The 24,848-nt window shown below is 38.7% G+C and overlaps 1 protein-coding gene across 3 annotated transcripts in view; it reads right to left on the bottom strand.

Annotated features, from left to right (window-relative positions):
- Positions 1-20,201, bottom strand: part of Pi3K92E (phosphatidylinositol 3-kinase 92E) — a 344,498-nt gene extending 324,297 nt beyond the window's left edge. The window contains exons 1-2 of one of the 3 annotated variants that reach the window (XM_067142174.2): positions 19,600-20,201; positions 19,038-19,124 (exon numbers count right to left, since the gene is read on the bottom strand). The gene's annotated coding sequence lies outside the window, so the exon portion shown is untranslated. The remainder of the gene's footprint in view (positions 1-19,037; positions 19,125-19,599) is intronic. The other 2 variants (XM_067142173.2, XM_067142175.2) reach the window with 2 other exon arrangements.
- Between the last annotated feature and the right edge of the window lie 4,647 nt (positions 20,202-24,848).

Genomic DNA, 24,848 nt, shown 5'->3' with positions numbered 1-24,848 from the left:
CAAAACAACCGTGTCCAAAAACTCAGAAGAGCTTATGAGAGAACAAGAGAAATCTACAACAAAAAATGTATGTCTCTCCACGTTAAGATTAAACATTATAATACTGTAATCAAACCGGAGGCTTTATATGCAGGGAAAACTCTAACGCTTCATAGAAAGAGCGAACTGGAAAATATCCTAAAAGAAGAGTGAAAAATCATGAGGAAAACTTTAGGACCAAGACACACGGGAGAAGGGTACCGCCTCCAAACCGGGAAATCCACAGAAAAATTATCTAATACTGCGGCAGACCTCAGGAAAAAAAGGCTAAAATTTTATGGACATGTTAAGAGGCTTCCAGAAACTAGACTAACCCACCAAGTTCTTGAAAGAGTTGACAAACTGAAGAATTTTCCTTGGATACAACAAACAAAAGCGAACATGAAGAACGCACAAATTCTCTGTGAAGACATTTTGAATCAAAATACACTGACTGACAGAGCAAATGCAACACCAAGAAGGAGTGGTTCGAAAGGGATGAAAGTTGGGGAAAAAACAGAGATGGCACGGACGAATAATTGATGTTTATTTCAAACCGATATGCAGGTTACACAATGCGCACGGCATCGACTCAGTAGGATGTAGGACCACCGCGAGCGGGGATGCACGCAGAAACACGTCGAGGTACAGAGTCAATAAGAGTGCGGATGGTGTCCTGAGGGATGGTTCTCCATTCTCTGTCAACCATTTGCCACAGTTGGTCGTCCGTACGAGGCTGGGGCAGAGTTTGCAAACGGCGTCCAATGAGATCCCACACGTATTCGATTGGTGAGAGATCCGGAGAGTACGCTGGCCACGGAAGCATCTGTACACCTCGTAGAGCCTGTTGGGAGATGCGAGCAGTGTGTGGGCGGGCATTATCCTGCTGAAACAGAGCATTGGGCAGCCCCTGAAGGTACGGGAGTGCCACCGGCCGCAGCACATGCTGCACGTAGCGGTGGGCATTTAACGTACCTTGAATACGCACTAGAGGTGACGTGGAATCATACGCAATAGCGCCCCAAACCATGATGCCGCGTTGTCTAGCGGTAAGGCGCTCCACAGTTACTGCCGGATTTGACCTTTCTCCACGCCGACGCCACACTCGTCTGCGGTGACTATCACTGACAGAACAGAAGCGTGACTCATCGGAGAACACGACGTTCCGCCATTCCCTCATCCAAGTCGCTCTAGCCCGGCACCATGCCAGGCGTGCACGTCTATGCTGTGGAGTCAATGGTAGTCTTCTGAGCGGACGCCGGGAGTGCAGGCCTCCTTCAACCAATCGACGGGAAATTGTTCTGGTCGATATTGGAACAGCCAGGGTGTCTTGCACATGCTGAAGAATGGCGGTTGACGTGGCATGCGGGGCTGCCACCGCTTGGTGGCGGATGCGCCGATCCTCGCGTGCTGACGTCACTCGGGCTGCGCCTGGACCCCTCGCACGTGCCACATGTCCCTGCGCCAACCATCTTCGCCACAGGCGCTGCACCGTGGACACATCCCTATGGGTATCGGCTGCGATTTGACGAAGCGACCAACCTGCCCTTCTCAGCCCGATCACCATACCCCTCGTAAAGTCGTCTATCTGCTGGAAATGCCTCCGTTGACGGCGGCCTGGCATTCTTAGCTATACACGTGTCCTGTGGCACATGACAACACGTTCTACAATGACTGTCGGCTGAGAAATCACGGTACGAAGTGGGCCATTCGCCAACGCCGTGTCCCATTTATCGTTCGCTACGTGCGCAGCACAGCGGCGCATTTCACATCATGAGCATACCTCAGTGACGTCAGTCTACCCTGCAATTGGCATAAAGTTCTGACCACTCCTTCTTGGTGTTGCATTTGCTCTGTCAGTCAGTGTATATATAGAAAGAAAATTGACAATTGGGAAGTTACTCCAGAGAATGAAGTACCAAAAAGAGCAGGTACCAAGTGGACGGAAGAAAGGAAAAGGATCTTGAGTCAACAGATGAAAGCATCCTGGATCCTCCGCAAACGAAATCATAAATAAAGCTTTGTGTGTTCCGGAAAGGACCATTCACACATAATAATAATAATAATATATGTATACATTCTTTGTATACTGATGGGATGTTTTGTTGCATACACTTAATAATAACAATAATAATATAGGGAGTCAGTGATGACAGAATGGGAAAGGGCTAGGCTGCAAAGGAAGCAGGCATGGCCTTAATTAGGTACAGTGCCTAATAAAAAATGGGAAACCAGGTAAAACCATCTCCACTAAATCTCGAATGCATGCTTAGAGCAACACAACCTGTCCTGCATAGCCAACTACCTTGGTCAATGTGGTAGGTGATGAAAAGCTGTTTATGCTCAAATTGCCTTTTGGAAACATCAGTAAAAGCAGGCATGTCAAAATATTTGAAAGTGATGAACGAACTACCTAGTGTTCCGGTGACCAGTATCATGCAGGAAAAGAAAAAAAAAAAAAAAAAAAAAAAAATCTTTATCTCTAGTTGAATTTTGACCAGTAATAACAAAACCACAATGCGTAATTTAACGTAAGTATTGCTAACAGTAGTAATAGACCACCACTACTGAGTCTGTTCCAGAGTTTTTTCTTCTCTGTACGCAGTGACCACCCACATAAGCGATGCTAAGATTTTCACATAAATAGATGAACTTTCTCAGAATTTTCCTATGTGCTGACTGTAAAATATTACAGAAAGTTCAAAGATTATGACTAGAAAAATGTCTGCTGTTTTCTCATGAATAAAACAAAATGTCAAAAAGATCGCTGGAAATAATGTGTCCTCCAGTGCCACGTTCTTCCTTTGGTATAAAAGAAGTCAACTGCATTCCTTAAAAAAGTGAACATTTTGCACATGTAAAAAACTAGGTGAAGGATGGAATCATGCCAAACATGGACAATGTTATAATGTTATTAGTTTTATGTCTCACTGACTACTGTTACGTTTTTGGAAATGCCCAGGTGCCAGAATTTTATCTCTGCAGGAACTCTGTTACGTGCCGGTCAATCTACCGACATGAGGTGATGATGATGATTGTTTAAAGGGGCCTAACATCTAGGTCATCGGCCCCTAATGGTACAAAATGTAATGACAATTTAAAGTTAGATCATCCGATCACCAGAATAAAAAACGTGATGATGAAGAATGAATGGATGGATATGAATTTAAAACAATCAGTGTATCCGACCCAGAAACTATCACAAACAATAGTATTACTGACCACGGGACTGCTTCTAAAGCACAATCCTGAATTGAGGCTTGTGGTCTAAAGGGATCCTAAATCCAGGTCAACAGACTATCATAATGGTACTTATCGCTAGTAAAGTAGAACCATGGAATTGTCATGTAGCGGTTCTAATCAAAAGTAGCGTAGACTCACGGTGTTAGACGCATTATGGTGCTACTGACAAGTATTGTACGTCGCACAGGTAACACAGACCTATGGTGTTTCTCACATAATGGCGCTACTCATAGGCAATGCAAACCCACGGTGTTCCTCACCTAGGTGTACTAATCACGGGCGCTGGTATTCCCATGGTGTTCCCCATATAGTGGGTACTAATCACAGGTAACGCAGACCCACGGTGTTGCTCATATAGTGGTACTAATTATCACAGGCAGTGCCCAGACCCGTGGTATTTCTCACAATGGTACTAATCACAAGTACTGGAAACCCACAGTGAACCACTTTCTGCTGCTACTAATCACAAACCTATTGTGTACCTAACAAAGTGGTACTACTCGCAAGTAAAGGTGACCCATGGTGTTCCCCATGTGATGGTACTAATCACAAATAGACAAATAGTTTCATGGTTCTAATACAATCATCCCTTGGTCGCTCCTTTTAGTCGCATCTTATGACAGGGGGAATACCCTGGGTGTATTCATCTACGTCCCCCACCCACAGGGGGTAGACAGAGAGAAAATAATTCCCACTGACATGAGGTTAGTGTATCTGAGCACCTTCAAATACAACCAGACTGAACCACAATCAAACCCACCAACTTGAGCTCAGAAGGCCGGCATTCCCTACCACCTAAGTTGCTCAGCCCAGCATTGACAATGCAGTCATTTCTTTGAAGCATGAGAGTGAACACTAAACTGATAATGAAGCAGCATCTACAGTTTAAGAAAAAGTCTATTCAGCAGGAAAACACAACAGTAACGAACAGCCCGGTACACTTAAATAATTATGGACAATAAATAAAAATTTTGAAAATATCTGATATCCAAAGACTTTCCAGGAACTGGCTGAACAAGAATGGAAATATTCAATCACATACATACATGAACATTTATATGAAAACTAGCAATTACCCGCGGCTTCACTCACGTGGATTCCGTAATTTGATCAAAGTAATCGTTCCTCGGCATTGTACTAAGACATTATCTGAAAATTCCTAAAGTATAAAAACTCACCCAAAAATTGAGTTTCATTTACCACAGAAATTATTTCTAAATCATGTTTGTGGAATTACCTTTTGGGACTAAGACGACCATGCGACATAGAACTGTAATGTGAGAAACAGTCTTCTCTCAAGTCGAAAAAATAAATATATGTTTTTTATTTGTAAAGGAGATTCGAAATACCTATTCCCACATCTGTAACATCTTCCGTTTTTGAGATATACATAAGTATCCCCATAAAAAGAATACAACCCCTTGATCAGTCCTTCCCCCACCCTCACCCCATATAAGTGTAATTTCCGAAAATGCAATTACATGCTTCTTTATTTTTAAAGGAGATTACAAATACCAATTTTCACGTCTGTAATATCTTCAGTTTCTAAGATATAAGTAACCTCATAAAAATAATTCAACTATTTTTAATTTCTTTTCACCCCCTGTTAAGCGAGTTCTCCGAAAACAAAAATGTACAGATTCCTGTAAATTTTTTTTTTTGCTATGTGGTTTACATCGCACCAACACAGATAGGTCTTATGGCGACGATGGGATAGGAAAGGCCACGGAAAACTATCTTCAGGGCTGTCGATGGTGGGGTTCGAACCCACTATCTCCTCGATGCAAGCTCACAGCTGCGCGCCCCTAACCGCACGGCCAACTCGCCCGGTGCCTGTATTTTTAAAGGACTTCCCAAATTCCAAGTTTCTTGTTTCTAACAAGTTTTTGACATATAATATAGAAATACCAGTACTCATTTTAAAAATTCATCCGCTTTTCCAATTCTTTTCAGCCCCTTAACTGGATTTTCCAAAAAGAAAAAAAACGTGTTTATTTTGAAAGAAAATTCAAAATACTAACTATCATGTCTGTAACAGCTTCAGTTTTTAAGATAAAGTATCCGGATAAACATATCTCAACTCCTTGTTTACTTATTATCAAAGAAATGCATGTTTCTTCATTTTTAAAGGAGATTCCAAATGCTAATTTACACCTCTTCAACATCTTCAGTTTTTGAGATATAAGTATCCTCATAAAAATAATTCAACTCCTTTTTTAACTCCAGCCCATTAAGTTGATTCCCCCCCAAAAGGTGTGCATTTCTTTATTTGTTTATAGAGGATTCCAAATACAAATTTCCACGTGTGTAACCTTAAGTTTTTGAGATATGTTTCTCCATACAAAGAATGACATTTTTTCACTTTCGTTCACCCTCCCCACTTAAGTGAATTTTCCAAAAACCAGAATAACTTTTTTCTTTATTTATAAAGGAGCTGAGTGTTGGGCGGCGGGAAATAACCTGACTCCCTAAGGGGGCCAACGGCTTCGGGCGAATGAGCCCCTTTGGGTGGGGTGATGGTCCCCACAGTGGAGGAAATGCCACTGGAATCCATTATGCAGCGTCTGTTTTCCAGGTTAGGGCGGCTGCACAAGGCGTCTGTACTCCAGAGGAGCAGCCTCATTATCACCTCACTGGATCACATCCAGAGTTATAATTCGGGACCTAGTCCCACACAGGTGACACCTTGACAGTCAACCATGGAAGGTCTTTTAAGGAATACTCCACCGGCTGAACCAAGAGTTCAGAGAAGGCAGCATTCGGATACGGTGGGCTGCCACCTGAAAGATACCGTGAAGTTGGAGGCACGGAAATACCCCAGTACTACATACACGAATGAGACAAAATCAAGAATCAAACCAAAGCAGATAACATACTTCTCTACACACAACATAAACTCACTCATGCAAACCGGTAAACTAAAAGTGATCACCGTCATAATGGACCAACACAAAATTCTTATCATTGGATTACAGGAAATTAGAAACAATGACCAGGATGCCTTGGAATCTCAAGGGTACAGACTTATAAAGGTATACCCGGGAAGAGAGTGATGAAGAATGTCCCACAATTTGGAACAGGATTTTTGGTCAGCCTTAAAATAATAAACTTAGTTCAAGAATTCAGATCACAGTCTCCACGACTCTCAATGCTCACCTTAAAGGCATCTAATAAAATCTATACTATAATAAATGCCCATGCTCCCACTAATGATAAAAACAACTCCTCAAAAGACCAGGAGGAAACAGGAGAATTTTGGGACCTATTGGACCAGACCATAGATAACATCCCCAAACACCATATAAAATTATTAATAGGCAACTTCAATGCTCAACTAGGCAGAGAAAGAAAATACCGTGACATCATCGGAAAATGGCCAGCACACAAGAAAACAAATAAAAATGGAGAGAGACTAGTTGACCTGTGTAGAAACCATAATTTAATCTCAAAATCTACATGTTTTAAGAGGAAACCTCAAAAACTCAAAACATGGAAACACCCTGACTACACTAAAGGAGAATGGCAACTGGATCACGTCTGCATGGACAAATACCACCATAAAGAGATCTATAACGTCAAAGTCCTCCGAGGAATAGACACAGGTTCAGATCACTACGTAGTTAAAATTAAAATTAAACTCACTCCCCAGAGGAGACAACAAAAGCAAGCCCTTAAAACTAAAAGAAAAATAGATCCTACCCAGCTAATCAACAACAAAAATTACCAGAAAGCAACTGAAAAAATAAAAATCACAGACAAACTTGAAGACTTAGTACACAACCTTAAACAAATTGCAGAAGACCTAGCTCCAATTAAACCACGTAAAAAACACCAATGGTGGAACAGTGAATGTGATGAAACAGTGGAGAAAAGACATCAGCCATAGCTATTACATCAGTCCCAAAAGACAGAAATATCGTATCAAAAGCTAGTAAAACAGAGAAAAGAAACTACCCAAGTCTTAAGAAGAATAAAAAGACAACATCATAAGGACACCCTGCAGTTAACTGAAGAACAGTTCAGTAAAACTAAATCAAGGGACTACTACAAAACCTTCAGAAAGCAGCTCCAAAAATATGAACCCCCGACCCTACTGATGAAGGATGAAGATGGTAAGCTGGCCCATAACAATAAAGACAATACAGAAATTCTGGCTAAACATTTCAACAAGCTTTTAAATTGTGAGGAACCTACAGAACTCCTTCATTTGGACACCAACACCCCGATAAAAACATCACCAGAAAACATCAATCCCCCCACAATAAAGGAAGTCTACCAAGCTCTGAATAAATTAAAAAACTACAAAGCGCCAGGAGAAGATCAGACCTTTGCGGAAATCTGGAAATATGCAGGAACCTCAGCAAACGTTGCCCTCCATCAGCAACTTGTCTCTATCTGGATTAAAGAAGAACTACCAGAACACTGGACAACAGCCCTCATTCATCCTCTGCACAAAAAAGGGGACAAAACCGACCCTAATAACTACAGGGGAATCTCGCTCCTAGACATAACATACAAAATATTTTCAATAATCATCCTTAATAGGATAAGTTTACAACTTGAGAAAGAACTAGGAGAATATCAAGGAGGTTTCAGACCCTGGAGGAGCTGTCCTGATCAGATCATGAGTCTTAAGTTGATAATGGACTATAACAGGAGAAGAAACAGAGATATGGTGATAACATTTGTAGATTTCAAGAAAGCTTATGATTGCATCCATAGAGAATCTCTGTTTAAAATTTTAAGACACCTTGGACTACACCCCAAATTAATAAACATGATAAAATTGACTCTCACCAATACCAAGTCAAAAGTGAAGTTTAGGGGTGAAACATCAGACATTTGAAATTAAAACTGGACTATGGCAGGGAGATGGGCTCTCACCACTATTATTTAACTGTGCTCTAGAAATGGTAATGAGGGAATGGTTTAGAAAATGTCCCCCCAAAATAAAGATTGGCCGAAAAATCAAAACAAATTGCCTGGGTTTTGCTGACGATTTAGCATTACTAGCAGTGCACATAAAAGAAGCAAAAACCCAGATATCAGAACTTCAAAACATTGCAAATAAAATTGGCCTCAAAATATCATTTGAAAAAACAGAAATTATGCCCCAAAAACCAACACAGCTAAAAGACGTCACCATAAATGGTAATAAAATCAAAATAGTAACTCAGTTTAAATATCTTGGAGAAGTAATAACACATAACTTAAATGAAAAAATCTCAATCCAAGTAAGAACAAATAGATTAGCTAAAGCACAAAAATTAACATGGGATATCTACAAAAAGAAATGTCTATCAATAAATACAAAAATAAAACACTACAACACAGTTATAAAACCGGAAGCTACATATGCAGCAGAAACACTCTTTTACCTGAATAAACAATCAAAGACTGACAGACTTCAGAAAATTGAAAGGAGGATTGGAAGAACCTGTATCAACAAAAAATATCAGAAAGATGGACAGTGGTGGTTAATACCTAACAAAGTCGTGTACAAAGAGCTAGAACCCATTACAGATACTATGCGTAAGAGGAGACTGGGATTCTTTGGACATATCATGAGGATGCAGGACTCGAGACTTCTGAAACAACTAGTACAACACAATCTCGTCTCAAAAAATACCACAACAGGATGTAAATGGATCAGAGAAGTAAGAGAGGATCTGAAGGAAATAGGCCTTACAACAGAAGACACCAAAAATGAGATAAAATTGAATACAAAACTGAAGAATACAAACCCCCGCTTTACCCTTACACAAAACAAACCAACAACACGCACATTTTCAACTGAGGAAAGGGCACGAAGATCGGAGCGTCTGAAGAAGTACTGGGAGGACCGCAAAGCCCGAACAATCCCTTCAAAGAGACCTGAACGACGGACTGACTAAAGTGATCCTATGTGGGCATAAAAGAAGAAGAAGAAGAAGAAGAAAGGAGCTTCCAAATGCCAATTATCACGACTCTAACATCTTCAGTTTTGAGATGTATGTATCCTCAAAAAAAGAAATTAAACACCTTTTACACCCCCACCCCCCAATTTGATCCCTCCCCCGAAATGCGTGTTTATTTATTTTTAAAGGCGATTCCGAAACTAATTTTCACGCCGGTAGCATTTTTAGTTTTTCAGATATAAATATCCTCATACTAAGTAATCAACTAATTTTTCAATTAATTCACCCCTCTTAAGTTGATTTTCCAAAGACAAAAGGTTACGTGTTTCTTTACTTTGAAAGAAAATTCCAAACACAAATTTTCATGACTGTAACATCTTCAGTTTTTGTGATATAAGTATCTTCGGAAAAAAATTAAACTTCTTTTTCACTCCATGCGCACCCGTTAAGTTGGTTTTCCCCCCACCCAAAAAATGCATGTTTCTTTATTTTTAAAGGAGATTCCAAATACCAATTTCCATGTCTGTAACCTTCAGTTCTGAGATATAAGTTTCTCCAGAAAAAGAATTTTTTTTTTTAACTTGCTTTCACACTCCCCACTCAAGTGAATTGTCCAAAAACAAGCAGTACCTGTTTCTTTAAAAGAGCTTCCAAATACCAATTATCATGGCCATAAAATCTTCAGTTTTTGAGATATATGTATCCTAGTAAAAGGAATTCATCTCCGTTTTCATCCCCCCACCCCACCCCTTACAAGTTGATTCCCCCACCAAATGTGTGTTTCTTTATTTTAATGGAGATTCCATGGAGATTCCAAATACCAGTTTTCACGTTTGTAACATCTTCAGATTTTTTGGTATACATATATATACATTCTCATACAAATAATTCAACTAATTTTTCAACTTTCATCTCCCCCCCCCGTTAAGGGTTTTTTTCCGATAATCAAAGAATACGTGCTTCCTTATTTAAAAGGAGATTCCAATTACCAATTTCCACGTCTACAACATGTTAAGTTTTTTAGATATACTGTAGGTACGCTAATTTTAAAAACTCGCCCCCTTTTTCAGTTCCTCTTAAGTGGATTTTCCAAAAAGAAATATTTATGTTTCTTTACTTTTACAGGAAATTCCAAATACCAGTTTTCAAATCTGCAATATGTTATGTCTGAGATAATTTGCAGATATAGCCTTTTAAAAATTCACCCAGTTTTTCACTCCTGTTCACCCCCTACTCATCGGATTATCCAAAAACACAAAAATATGTGTTTATTTTCAAGGAGATTCAAAATTTCAATTTTCATGTCTGTAACATCTTCAGTTTTTGAGATATGTCTCCTCATAAAAGGTTTTCAACCCCTTTTCCTCCTTTTTTCACCCCCTTTAATGGGATTTTCCTCAAAGAAAAAAAAATGTGTTTATTTATTTTTAAAGGAGATTCCAAATACCAATTTTTACGTCTGTAAACTTTTAAGTTTTTGAGATACAGATATCCTCATTTTAAAAATTCACCCCCTTAGCGACGGAATATCCAAAAATCCTCCCTTAGCGAGCACCTACATGTTAATATGAATGTATCCCCAAAATTTCATTTCTTTATGTCTATGCGATGATGAATCAGTCAGTCAGTCAGTCAGTCAGTCAGTCAGTCAGTCAGTCAGTCAGGACAAGTTATTTTATATAAATAGATGATCCGACTGTTAACCTTCATGCAATTCTGTGCCTTATTTTTATTGGACCAATTGATATTTCTCACTGATAAATTTTACAATAATTATGCCGGAGCAGAATATATCACTACATGCCAAAGGAGGGTGGAAGGGTAAGTACCATATGGCAATGCTTGGGGTTTGTGAAAGAGATTAAAAGAACTACAAGAAATGTTCATAATAAATTTATCTGAAGCAACTGGAAGTACCTATAAATGCAACATATATAACAATGTCTGATAAGGGACAAATATACTTGAGTAGATGTAAGCAATTTTTGTTTCATCATCCCACTGAAATGTTCTGAACACTTAACTAGAATGAATCGTCTATGATCAAAAGTATCAGTTATAACTATCATAAATACTGATAGGTGAGATTCATGATGCATAAGAGCTTCACAAAATTAGTCCTAACTTCCCAGTAAATAGGGAACTAAAGCAAGAAAGAGATTGAAGTTCATATCCACAGCCTACCTAAGAGGCTTCTATGTTGTCCTAGTGATGACAGGTATGTAAGTAACAGCACGCATAATGGCATGTCAGCTAGAATAATATGTCATGAGAAAATGCACAACTGAAGCGACGGTGGAACATTTCAAACATATCAATATTCACAGTGAAATAATTCATAAAAAGAAAAACCACTGTAACTGGCTTGAAACTGAACAGGAGATATATTTACAGGTAGTGCTCATTTCATTATCCTCTTGACTATTACAAATTGCATTCAAGATGGATTTCTCAATCATTTACATCACAGCAAGAAGATGAAAGACTTTCTGTCCCTTCTTCACTTCCTTCATCAACATTCTGTGATCAAAGATTTTACAGTCACTAGATGACAAAACATGGGTTCATTACTTCACTCTACAAACAACAAGCATATCTATGGAATTGACAGGGAACCCTACAATTTTTACCGTTTTTGAAAGGCAAAACAATATCTGATCTGGGGCCAGTTGAAAAATGCACCATCAGCAAGAATGGTCACTGTAAGGTTTATTACAAAATTAGTTTTCAATTGGTCTTGAATAATTATTGTTCATAAGTATGTCATATACCGGTATATCACAAGAATGAAAAGAAATTCAGTAAAACACTACAAGCATGGAGGGTGATTACTGATGAACGTTTTTACAAAGCTTTTGCCCTGTTTGTCTATAAATGGTATTGTGTCAAAGCTTACACAAGATTTATGGATGAATCCTACCATCATATTTTAAGGGCTTACATGATGTTGAGAAGAAATTTATAGTGTTTTTCTCACTAATGACAATGCAATATCATACCAGATGTCACAACAATGATTACCATCAAACTGGATGAGAGGTAAGTACACTGTCATGCTAAATTTGTGACTCAGGTTTCAGTCACAACTAGTATATTAATTAGCCAGTTGGAGGGATCTTCCTACCCTTTTGCACATCAATTGTGGGATGAGTTGTTAACTTTATGCACTCTGCTGGAAGATGGTTACCCAGAGATGTACTGCAATTAATGGACTCTTTTCAAATGCAACAAATTGTATTTTGCAAGAGGCTGGCAAGTTTTTTTTTTTTTTTTTTTTTTTTTACGTCGCACCAACACAGATAGGTCTTATGGCGACGATGGGACAGGAAAGGGCTAGGATTGGGAAGGAAGCGGCCGTGGCCTTAATTAAGGTACAGCCCCAGCATTTGCCTGGTGTGAAAATGGGAAACCATTTTCAGGGGTGCCGACAGTGGGGTTCGAACCTACTTTCTCCCGAATACTGGATACTGGCCGCACTTAAGCGACTGCAGCTATCGAGCTCAGTGGCAAGCTTTTTAATACTGTCACTACTGGATGAGTATTGTTAATAAATTTGAAATATTTAACAGAAAGTAAAAGAAGGATCCCATTTTTTTTGGGATGTTAATATGGGAAGTTTTGTTGAGGGATATGAATATTTTAGTTCCCATCGGCACAAATTATGCAGAAAAATAAAGATATAGACTGCCTGCAAATGCTCTCCGCAGTAAGCTCAAATACCCCAAGTTTGCCCAAGCAGCTCTGCAGTGTACCTGGGCTCCTGGCAACAGTGAAGATGCTGAAAGATATTTCAGAAAATATAATTTCATTGTAAGTGACAGGAGAACATGAATGACAGAACAAAATATTGAGATATGTTCTACAATTTCATTCAACAGTGTTACTGATTCATGAACTTGCAGGACTTAAGTTTGGTTATTTTCTCTTTATTATTCTGGTTTTGCATAAATATAAATTTCTCCTTTTTGTGTGTGTGTTTTATTCTTTAGCCTGTGTCAATTGTTCTATCTTTCACTACGTTCCTTTTTTTTTTTTTTCCCCCTCCAAGTTGCTTTATGTTGCACAGACACAGATTGGTCCTATGGCGATGATGGGATAGGAAAAGGCTAGGGGTGTGAAAGAAGCGACCGTGGCCTTAATTAAGGAACAGCTCCAGCAATTTGCCTGGTGTGGACATGGGAAACCTTGGAAAAAAAAACATCTTCAGGGCTGCCAACAGTGAGGGCTGAACCCACTGTTTCCCGAAGGCAAGCTCACAGCTGCGCGACCCTAACCGCACGGCCAACTCGCCCGGTGGGCCACATTCTACATCAGACATATCTTCAGGAATGCCATACAATAGACTCAGCAACAGATAGTTTACGAGACACGTTTACTGTCCTGTAACAAGCTGACGAATGATAACACTACCGGAGACGCAGTGGAAATATAACTCCTACAATTCGTAATATATCCCAGTTCCATTGTTGTGTTTTTGAACATTACCGTTGTTGATAGGATAATTATAAGTAGATGATTATATCTCAACGAGAGGTATGTGTTATTATACATTTTATTATGATAATTAATACAGCGGTCAAAATGACCGCTCCGGCGGTAGTAGGTATACCCGTTACTAACAACCCATCCATTGATGCAAAATTAATTATATTTAATATGGATTTTCCTGACCACTAATCAGGAAAAGTCACTGCAGCTAAATATCGTAAAATAAAAACTGTAGTCAAAATTCAGTTTGGAAAATGTGTAGCGGTCATTTTGACCGCTCCGGCGGTTCTAGTGTTAAATCATATTAAAGAGTCCTTTGTAATAAAGAGAGGATGGATAGTAAATTCCTCTCTTCCATGCCACTTACATTTTTAATGTGGCAGAAAGGTTAACCTGCCCCGATATTTGAATGTCTGTCCCACAGTGGGCTGTGGACAACTGGAAGTTGCACACTTTAGGGGTTACCCGTCTGTCTGAATACTGGCAAGGAGGAACAGGGGTGTTAGATAACTTTCTTTTTTATCTTGTCATTCTTCAAGATCATACATATTCTGGTAACTACTAGTACTTGACACAATGGTTCATATCAGTATTTGAGCTATGACGGTCAAAATTCTCATAGATTCTGACCAAATGGAAATGTCCGTGGTTTTTTTTTTTTTAAAGAAAACAGAATAACTCAGGTTATAAGATAATGCAACTTGATTGTTTTGGAAGAGAGCACCATGGGAAACAAAAATGCAGAAGCATTAAATTGGAGGCAGAAGGACATAATGAATATGGACATGGTTATCGGGGTCACTACGATGTCGTTCACAGCAGACTTCCATCGGACACTGCCAGTTGTAACAGATGGCATGAGAGCAGAGAAAGTGTACATTTCACTGAAAAAAAAAATCATACTTATGGCTGATGACCGAGAGGCATGAGCTTTTGTCCATTTTTTCTTTTCTTTTTTTTTTTGCTTTACGTCGCACCGACACAGATAGGTCTTATGGTGACCGGGGGACAGGATAGGGCTAGGAGTGGGAAGGAAGTGGCCGTGGCCTTAATTAATTTGCCTGGTGTGAAAATGGGAAACCACGGAAAACCATTTTCAGGGCTGCCGACAGTGGGGTTCGAACCTACTATCTCCCGAATACTGGATACTGGCCACACTTAAGCAACTGCAGCTATCGAGCTTGGTTTTTTGTCCATTTACCTGAACCATCTACATGGGCACCTGTCAAAGGCAGGTACGATAATTAGTATGGTGCACAAACATTATCCTAGTATTACTTCAACTGGACCCTTAAAACTCTGATTCAACAATGCACTGTCCAAATAATGAGTGTAGTTTGCATGAAGAATGTACTTTTTTTTTAAGGTATAATGACAGAGCTAGCTCGGCAAACATTCAGAAGTAGCTATTATCTTAAATATTCCCAAGCCTCTATGTGGCCTGTATTAACCAGGGAGCTCCCAACAGCTGATACAACAAAGAAAGTTCAAGGTACTAGCCAACTCAAATATTTTATAGACAAATTACATATGGCAGTCAGTATAACAGAGACTCCTACACACACTCACATTACACGAGTTGCTTGAGATAAACTGGGATTATGCCTGAGATAAACTAGGAGTAAAGTATATTAGATTCAGAAAAATTCTCAACAGGTAGATGACCTCAAACAGTTTCAGTTTCAAGACAGTAGCAACAGTATTGTCTACATTTGGAAGATTAGATTACTTTCACAAAGCTTATAGGATTCAAACTTACACACAATATATCATACAATGAAAAGACTGGAACATGATTAGGAATACATAATAGGATAAACTCGATTTGTCAGTTGTTTGTTCTCTTTCATCACTTACAATGACCTGTTGGATTCCCTTTCTCCTTTTGTGTTTGTCCCGTGTTTACATTATTTTACTATGGTACCTTTAAAAAGTCTTATCTTCTTGCCTCTTCCCGTTTCCAGCAATTATCCAACTTTCTTCTTATCCTACACTTCCCATATCAAGACTGAAGATCTGTTGAGGTAGCCCTTCAATGGGTGTTGAAGCCTGCCTTCCTGATGAAGCTGGGAAGTAGAAACAAGCTCATCCAGGGCTCAGAAGAAATGGGATTGGTGAGAAAAGAGCCTACCTATCTGAAGAAGGCAGTGCGTGAAGATGTAGAGGCTGTCCTAGTACTTTTATGTTTGCATGTCTGTCCTTGTCTCATTTTCTGTTGCTCTCCCTCACTCACTTCTGAAGCCGACTTCTCATTTTGTTTATCCTATTATGTGTTCATACTGATGTTCCTATCTTCGTGTGTAGACGACTCTATTTGTGAGTTTTTTTTGTTTTTTTTTTTTTGATCACATATCCTGGAATAAGGAAACAAATTAGGAATACAAAGTTACTTTTGGGCTCTGGGTTAATGATATTAAGTGAACTACAATTTAAGTATAGGAGTCTACGAATAAACAAGTCAAAAGTGCTTCAAAAAATGAGCAATGGAAATGTTATGTTTGCTTTAATCGTTTTTTTTTAAACGACACGTCAAGATTTTGCCACAATTGAGTTAAGGCAAGTAATACAGTCTTTAAGTATAGATCTATCGTTTTCTGCAGAAACTACACACGTCACTGCATTGCTTTATCTGGTAGCTCTGCCTGGTAATAATAGTTTGTTGGAGAAACAGCACTTGTCACTGACATGTGCACTTTATCCGTAAAATGAACTGGCTTGCTGTATCCGATCGGCAGTTCCACGCACCCAGCTGGCGGACATTGCACCTATTATTAAAATGAGAGGGAATGTGCAATATACAGACATGGAGTGCAGTGCAGAAGCGGAAATCGTTGAAATGAATGTGAAAAGAAAGAGGAAGATATATAAACGAGAAGTAATTAAAAAGGCTAGGATTTCTGGAGAAGAATATGTTAGTTATCGAGGCAACATTGTACCTGAAAGAAAACCAGGAGGATATTGCAGGTAAGACTTTTAAGGAAATATTCTTTGTACAACATAAATAACGTGTTAAATGCCTTTATAGCCATCTAATACATTATATTACTGTTCTCAAAAAGTGCCGTGGGATGTGTTTCCAGCGTACAACTCCTGAAGACAGGGAACAGATCCATACCCAGTTGCGGCAGTTCCAAACAAAGGATGAACAAGATGCATTTCTGCTGGGGCTTGTTGCAAGAATGGACGTTAAAAGTAAACGTCCAAGACATGGGGAGAGGGAGAAACTGAAAGGACACACATTTGTATATAATGTAACTACTTCTCATGGTAGAATTCAGGTATGCAAAAAGGCACTTATGCATATTTTAGCTGTCACCGCTGGATGACTACGTAGGATTTGTAGCTATGTTACTCTCTCAACTCCAGCCATTGATCAAAGAGGAAAGTCTACTCCAGCCAATGCTAAACCAGGTGATGTTATACAAGCAATAATTGACCATATGACGAGTGTTCCTACAAAAATAGCGCATTATACAAGCAAAGAAGTGAAATATCTTAATCCTAAACTGAACTTAGTATTGATGCACAAACTTTTTGAAGAAAAACATCCTAGCATGAAAGTATCTTATAGCTTTACACAAATGTTTTTAAGGAAAGATTCACCATGTCCTTTGGTCGTCCCCAGGTGGATACATGTTCTCGTTGTGAAGAACTCTCAGTAAAAATTAACAACCCATCTTTAAATGACAAAGCAAAGAAAGTTGCAGTACCGGAATTACTTATACACAAAAGGAGGGCAAAGAAATTTTACTCCAAAATGAAATTTGTCAAAGAGAAATGCTTGGAAGACCATTCAATTGCTGCTATTACATTCAATTATATGCAAAATTTGCCCCTGCCATATATCCCTGTGCAAGATATTTTTTACTTCCGTCAGTTAACAGTGAATATATTTAGCGTCACATCACTGCGTCCTAATAAGACGAAGTTTTACACATATCATGAGGGGCAAGGACATAAAGGTCCGAATGAGGTTGTCTCTTTTCTTTTGGACTTCATTAACAATGAAATGCCTAATTCAGTACAACACCTCCATGTATTTTCAGACTCTTGCCTTGGACAAAATCGTAACCACGCGGTCATACGATTTTTCTTAGCTTTGGTGACTATGGGCAGATTTCAGACAATTAATCAGTATTTTCCTCAAAGAGGACACACTTATTTACCCAATGACAGGCATTTTGCTGCAGTAAAAAGAGTGGTAAGGAAAAATGACAGAATTTACGTTCCCAAAGATTATACAGAGATGATTGTACTGTCCACAAGTCAAAGAAAGTTTACAGTTAAAATGGTTGAATCCAAAGATATTATTGACTTCAAATATTGGTGGCCTTCATTCTTTAAAAAAAATTGCCTATCTGTGGAATCAATGAATCGCAGACTTCCACGAGACCAAAAACAATCGTTCTAGATATCGTTCTTCAGTCACTTCACACACTCAAGTGAAATGCCGAATACTGTTCAAGCTTGAAATTTCATTGACGGTCTAGTGGTACATACGTTCAATCTAGGTATCAGCAATTCAATGAGAGTCATAACGTTCCCTACAAAGTTAGTTAGCATATCCAGGAGAAAGACTGCCTATTCAGGAGAAGAAAATACGGGATATAAGGAAAACAGTGCAGTATATTCCAGAAGAGCATCTTGATTTCTACAATGAGATTATTAATTGGCCAGTTACCAAAGATAATGTGTTCGGTTATGACTAGAATGAATACTGACCAAAGAGTTTTGTAAAACAGCACATGTCAAGGGGATATAATTTCCAACAAACCTAAACTACTGCAATATTAATTCCTTTATTTTTCAATAAAAACATAGATTTCAATGTCCTCTACCTATAAAGCATAGTGTTTTTACAACGTGTATATAGTTTACTGTTTCTGTACGTTTTCGAATAACATTTTTAAAATCCCACAAACACTGACAGGGATTCAAATTCCAGCCATCTCACTGACCAACCTACCACACCCCATAAAGTTAAGGATACTTCAACAAATTCCTGGATGTAAAAAATCTACATCCTCTTAAACTTCATGCGTGGCATGAGACGCAATGGAAATGTTAGAATGTGGTTAAGAGGGTTTACAAATACAAACAGTAATTTAAAAAATGTTGAAAATGTGAGTTATATCTTTAGGTTTACTGATTCGCACCAAGAAGAACCTAATGGCCTTTACAGATTTATGACTGGGCTGATGACCTAGATGTTAGGCCTCTTTAAGCAAACAACAAGCATAATCATCATATCAGATTTATAAATATAACACTGAATTCATGCTAGCAACACATCCCTCAAATGGTTCTGCAAGGAGTTAGGCCTACGTAATATGACAATCTATTCATTAAATGGCTGCCTATCGTTTCTATAAGAACAGAAAATGTAATTACCAGAGAGAATACTGCCGACAATAATCATGCTGGCAGCAGCTTTCTGCACCCAAAGATTCGCCGTGAGGGAATCCTTCCAACGGGTTCCTAAACAAAAACGACAGATATCAATACATAATTATTTGCGATCTTCACAGTATACCTCACAATTTGCAGATAGACATGGAGAAAATTCAGAATATGCACTCAGCCTCTCATAAACACAAAAAGCAATTAATAAATATAAGGGTACGATGCAAGTTATTTTAAGAAAGTATTAAAGACTACATCATAATCTTCCAATGCAATAACTTGTAAATAATACCAATCAGAACTAAAAACAAAAAAATGCGAATCAAGGCCTTAACATGAAATCTAGCTAAATAAATCTAAATGAATGATAACTATATTTACTGCAGAACACATTTTCTAAACTAAACAACAAATACTTCCAACAGTACACATGCTAGTACTATAAAACTAATGGATTAATAATGCTTCAGATCGAAATGATTTAACTACAAATTGCACATCAAAAGGAAATTTCTTGACAAAAATCATAGCAAGTGCAGAACTATGTTACCAAGATGTGTAAAGCCATAACATCCGCTCATTTCCTCGAAGATCACTCCAAAACACACGCGTACCAAGGCACACTCGCACTAAAAACTTTTTGTGAAAAAGCTACAGCAGCTTAATAACAGCAGCAGCACACTTGATCTTTAAAAAAAATGTACTTAGACGGAGTCTTGTGATGATTTGAATTTTTATAACTGTCAGAAGCGACGTTAACTATTTCTTAGAAAACTTGGCTCAATTTTACAACAGCACTTCAGAAAAAACTGCATGGCGAGTTATTAATCATCAAATCAATATACTACTTGCCTAAAAACTCAACACAACGGAAACTTCATGCGACACTTCTATCAGACATCAAAAGCAGCTGATACTGATACATAAAGGTCAGTGTCGACAACTTTCTTGTTCATCTCTTTAATGAAATTCATAACAGGAAATATAATAATTACCAACATCAAATAATTATTTTAGGAGCTTAATTTGCCCTCTTTAACAACATCTAACAACAGAACAGTTTTCCATTGATATGAAGGCTTACGAACCCTAACCCCATACAATCATGTTGGCAACACATCTCACTACTTCCTCATTCATTCTAAGAGTGACCAAACTCTTCCCAGTATGTTTGCGTTACCACGTTTAGTTCTCCCTAAAAAATGCCAGCTCGTAAACAATTCTTTGGTGCTACTGCAAGACCAACTACATACTCAGATGCTAGTCTCGATTGTCCCAAGATAACAAATCGAGTGGCCGAAAATGTTCGAAACGTCAGGTAGGCCAAAGTTCACTTGTTTCCGTATGCAGACGGTGTAATTTTATGAAAGCTTATGATAAAAATTAAAGTGTGCAAGCATATTTATATGAGTCAGTGGACATTCAGGAACTGTAATTATACGCAGTAATGTGAACTTGTGTGTCTTGAGATTGCTGTGTACTCTTATACAGAGTGTATCATAACTTTACCGACAAAAACAAAATCAGGTTAGCTCTTCGAGTTATGTTAAGAACGATGGTGTAATCGGATTGGCGGAGACAATTTTCTTTTCGAGAAAATGAGGTTACTTTGTTACTTCCGGGCGCGTGATTCAAATTGACGAATTTGCATTTTCCATGTTAGAGAGCCAGCCGCTGTCTGTTGATGTGCATCGTAGGGGGAAGTGGGAGGCAAAAGTAATGAGCGACCAGTGGCGTATCCTAACCCTGATAATGAGGTGTGCTGCTTGCGGTCTTCAGAAAATTTGTTTTCAGTGATTTAACTATAATTCCATAATTAATGAATTAATTCGCATAATGACTTCTTCTGGAGTATTGAATATAACAAGAAGAAAAGCTGAAAGATAATATTATTAAAACGGCGTCATACATTACAGCAGTTATTTATATTGACATACTATAATTCTTATTTTTACAATTTGCTTTACGTCGCACTGACACAGGTAGCGCTTATGGCGACGACAGGATAGGAAAGGGCTAATAGGGGGAAGGAAACGGCCCTGCCCTTGATGAAGGTACAGCCCCAGTCTGTGCGTGGCGTGAAAATGGGAAACCAAGGAAAACCATCTTAAGGGCTGTTGATAGTTGGGTTCGAACCCGCTGTCTTCCGAATGCATCTGATAGCTACATACTACATTTATGTCAGTTAAAATATAAATTAAATATTAAGTGTATGTCATTGAAGGTTACAAATTCATTTGTAAATTAATTCAAGTCTTTTCTCTTTGAATAACAAATCTATGACTTTTTCATAGAAGAAACTTTTGAGCCGTAGATCTGAAGCACTTCTTTTGCAATTACTATGGTAATCAAATTACTAAGTCCATTCTGACCTTGTGTACACCTTCAATATGTGTATATTCGTTTCATGGCTGAAACGAGCGCTCAGCAGAACTAGTTGTATTCGATATGGTCAGAATCAGCTCAGGCAACTTGTACACTAATTCTTTAAATCGTGAAATTATGTCATTGTTCAGCAGCTTCGGGCTTATTTACTTGAATATTACATTACTGTTAGTTCACATTTTAATCGTATAAAGTTAAATAATGTCCCAAATATACGTTTTATGGAGTCTAGAAGTTAATTTGGAAATATTACTCTGTAGTTATAAAACTTTTGATGGTGAAAAAGTATCAGAAGACGAAATCTCGAAACTGGGCCACATCTTGAGCATCCAGAATAGGGTCATATGCTCGCAGTGCCTCCAGAATTTCCATACACTTTCCCTTGTTCAAAGAGGCGTCTGATTCATCATAGCCCTCAGATTATGTACTTGTTTAGCCAAGACGCAGACAGCATCAACCAACCTTCTTAGCACCTCCCTGTTCTTCTACACTTCTGCTACTCATTATGTTTATTTACATTAGCTCTGTGGAGGAAACAAAAAGAACGTCGATTCCTGGTTTTCCAAAATGTTCACACATGCGGGCAAGGAACGCATGGGTTCCATCTCTGTTTCCATCATACACCCCCACTTCTCCTCCCTCACCTTATCTTCCCTGAAGCACGGCAGCGGCTTGTGCTCTGAAATAGCAAATACGCCGAGTTCGTCAATTTGAATAGCATGCACGGAAGTACCGGTAACAAAGTAACCTCATTTTCTCGAAAAAATGTGTCTCCGACAATCCGATCGCACCATTGTTCTTAATATAACATGAAGAGAATTCCTGATTTCTTGTCGGTATAGTTATGATACATCTGTATAAATATTCCAAGTTTCCTTTTCTTTCTTTCTTTCTTTCTTTCCTTCTTTCTTTCTTTCTTTCTTTCTTTCTTTCTTAATTAGTTTACCGTTCAGGATTGGTCTTTCCCTCGGACTCAGCGAGGGATCCCACCTCTACCTATGCAACATAGATTCAGGTAATCAAGATGGCGTCAGCGAAGGATGTAAGTGAAGATAGCTCCCGGTTCTCTTGCGAAATAATCGGGAATACGTGTGGTGTAAACAAGAAGCGAGTGAAGAATGGTATCCAGTGTGAAAAGTGTTGAATTTGGTACCATTTTGAGTGTATGTGTAGTGCTGGTTTTGCTAAAAATGAAGATACTTGGACCTGTGTGAGCTGTGGCGAGAGCAATTTGAATAGCGGTAACAAACCTAGGCCTACAACGGTCAACGAATCGCTGGCGTCTCATTCCTTGGAGGATAATAATAATAATAATAATAATAATAATAATAATAATAATAATAATAATAATAATAATAATAATAATGTTATTGGCTTAACGTCCCACTAATTACTTTTGCGGTCTTCGGAGACGCCGAGGTGCCGGAATTTAGTCCCGCAGGCGTTCTTTTACGTGTCAGTAAATCTACCGACTCGAGGCTGTCGTATTTGAGCACCTTCAAATACCACCGGATTGAGCCAGGATCGAACCTGCCAAGTTGGGGTTAGAAGGCCAGCGCTTCAACCGTCTGAGCCACACAGCCCGGCCCTTCGAGGATGGAGGTAATGGTAATGTACTTGTAATTCTCTCTTTTTAGCAACAGGATTTACGAACATTAAAAGCGCAGAATGAGATTTTAAAGGAGAAGGTACGTTTACTGGAATCGAAAGTACCGGTACCAGTAAACACTCAGAACACAGGTGGCTCCGTGAATTCTAGCGCGTGGTGTCAAGTTGTTTCAGATTCTAGGAGGAAAAGTGTTCAGTTAAACAAGGACAACTTTGTAATTGACACCAAAAATAGATTTTCAGCCCTGAGGGAAGTAAGCGATATGCAAGGACTTATTCGTATGGGAAGCAGTCAAACGTATAGCGCAAAATCCGTTACGAGAAGCGGCAAAGTTAGGCCTAAAATCCCAAACAGTGCACCGGCGAAAGTGTCGAACATTCTTATATTCGGTGATAGCCAGGCGAGGGGAATTGCGAAGAAAATGAACAATGAAGATATTGCAGCATCGGTCGTCATCTATCCTGGGGCCCCAATCAAGAAGGAATTGGAAAACACGGAACAGGCAGCAAGAAATCTCGGAAGTCGTGATGCAGTAGTGATCATCGGCGGGACGAACGACGTAGCTCACAACGACGCTAAGAATGTCATTGCTAAACTTAAATGTACACTAGGTAAGCTGACTCACACTAACATCTTTGTAGTGAACGTGCCCCAGAGGCATGATTTGATTAGAGACTCGTGTGTGAACATTGAAGTGGACAAAGTTAATACAGATATGGTTAAAATTTGTACAAAAATTCCGCAATACATAGGTAATTGATAGCAGCAGTTTCGAGAGACACTGTTACACAAAGCATGGCCTTCATCTAAACAATTCAGGTAAACAAAAGATAGCAAATATTGTTCTAGATTTTATTAATCTTAAGACATATATACTGTAAAAAAGGCAACTCCCTTGAGAGTTATAATACTGACCAGGAAAACTAGTAGAAAGAGCCAGCTGTACTTCAAGCTGGCTCATTCAACTAGTAAATGAAACTCAGGAAAGTAAGGAAGTTCAAGTTACCCAATTGCAACAGTCAAGTTTTAGGGAAGAGGGGGGTCTGAGATTGCTCTTGGTTAACTGTCAGAGTGTAGTAAATAAACAATTAAAATTCGGTACATTGATGGAATCTTATGAGACTGATGTGGTGATAGGAGTGGAATCGTGGTTGAGAGAAGGGGTAGGTAATAGAGAAGTATTTCCAGAAGGGTACACAGTCTATCGTAGAGACCGAGGAGATAAAAAGGGAGGGGGTGTTTATTCTGGTGAAGGAAACTTATTGTTCACATGAATGGTTTACCAATGAAAGGATTGAAATATTAGGGATAAAATTATTTTGTGATAATATGAAGGAGGTGGGAATTATAGGAACACACAGGCCTGGAAGTGAGGAAAGATACATGGAAATATTTGAGAAAATAATAGATTATACTCATAAAAACAATAATAATGATATGGTAATAATTGGGGGAGATCTAAACTTGCCTGAAGTTGAATCGAATGGAGCTGCAAGTGAAGCCCATGAACAGAAACTGGCAAATAAGTTGATTTTGGTGGGAGGATATACACAAGTAGTACAAGGACCATCTCGTCTCAATAACTTATTAGATGTATTCTTGGTTAAACCACGGGAAATTTTTGATAAAACTGAGGTAATTGAAGGAAAAGGTGACCATAAGGCTGTAATAATGGATGTAGGACTGGTACCATATTTAAGTAACTTTTTTCTTTTGATTCTTTGTTGCATCATTTAAGTAGCCTCATTATGACATGTAACGATCTGTATGCTTTCCCAACAATGTCATAAGAGGGTCACACAAGA

This window comes from Anabrus simplex, chromosome 2 (genome assembly GCF_040414725.1).
Source record: "Anabrus simplex isolate iqAnaSimp1 chromosome 2, ASM4041472v1, whole genome shotgun sequence".
In the NCBI taxonomy this organism is placed as follows: domain Eukaryota; kingdom Metazoa; phylum Arthropoda; class Insecta; order Orthoptera; family Tettigoniidae; genus Anabrus; species Anabrus simplex.
This window is presented reverse-complemented; position numbering and strand designations above follow the sequence as displayed.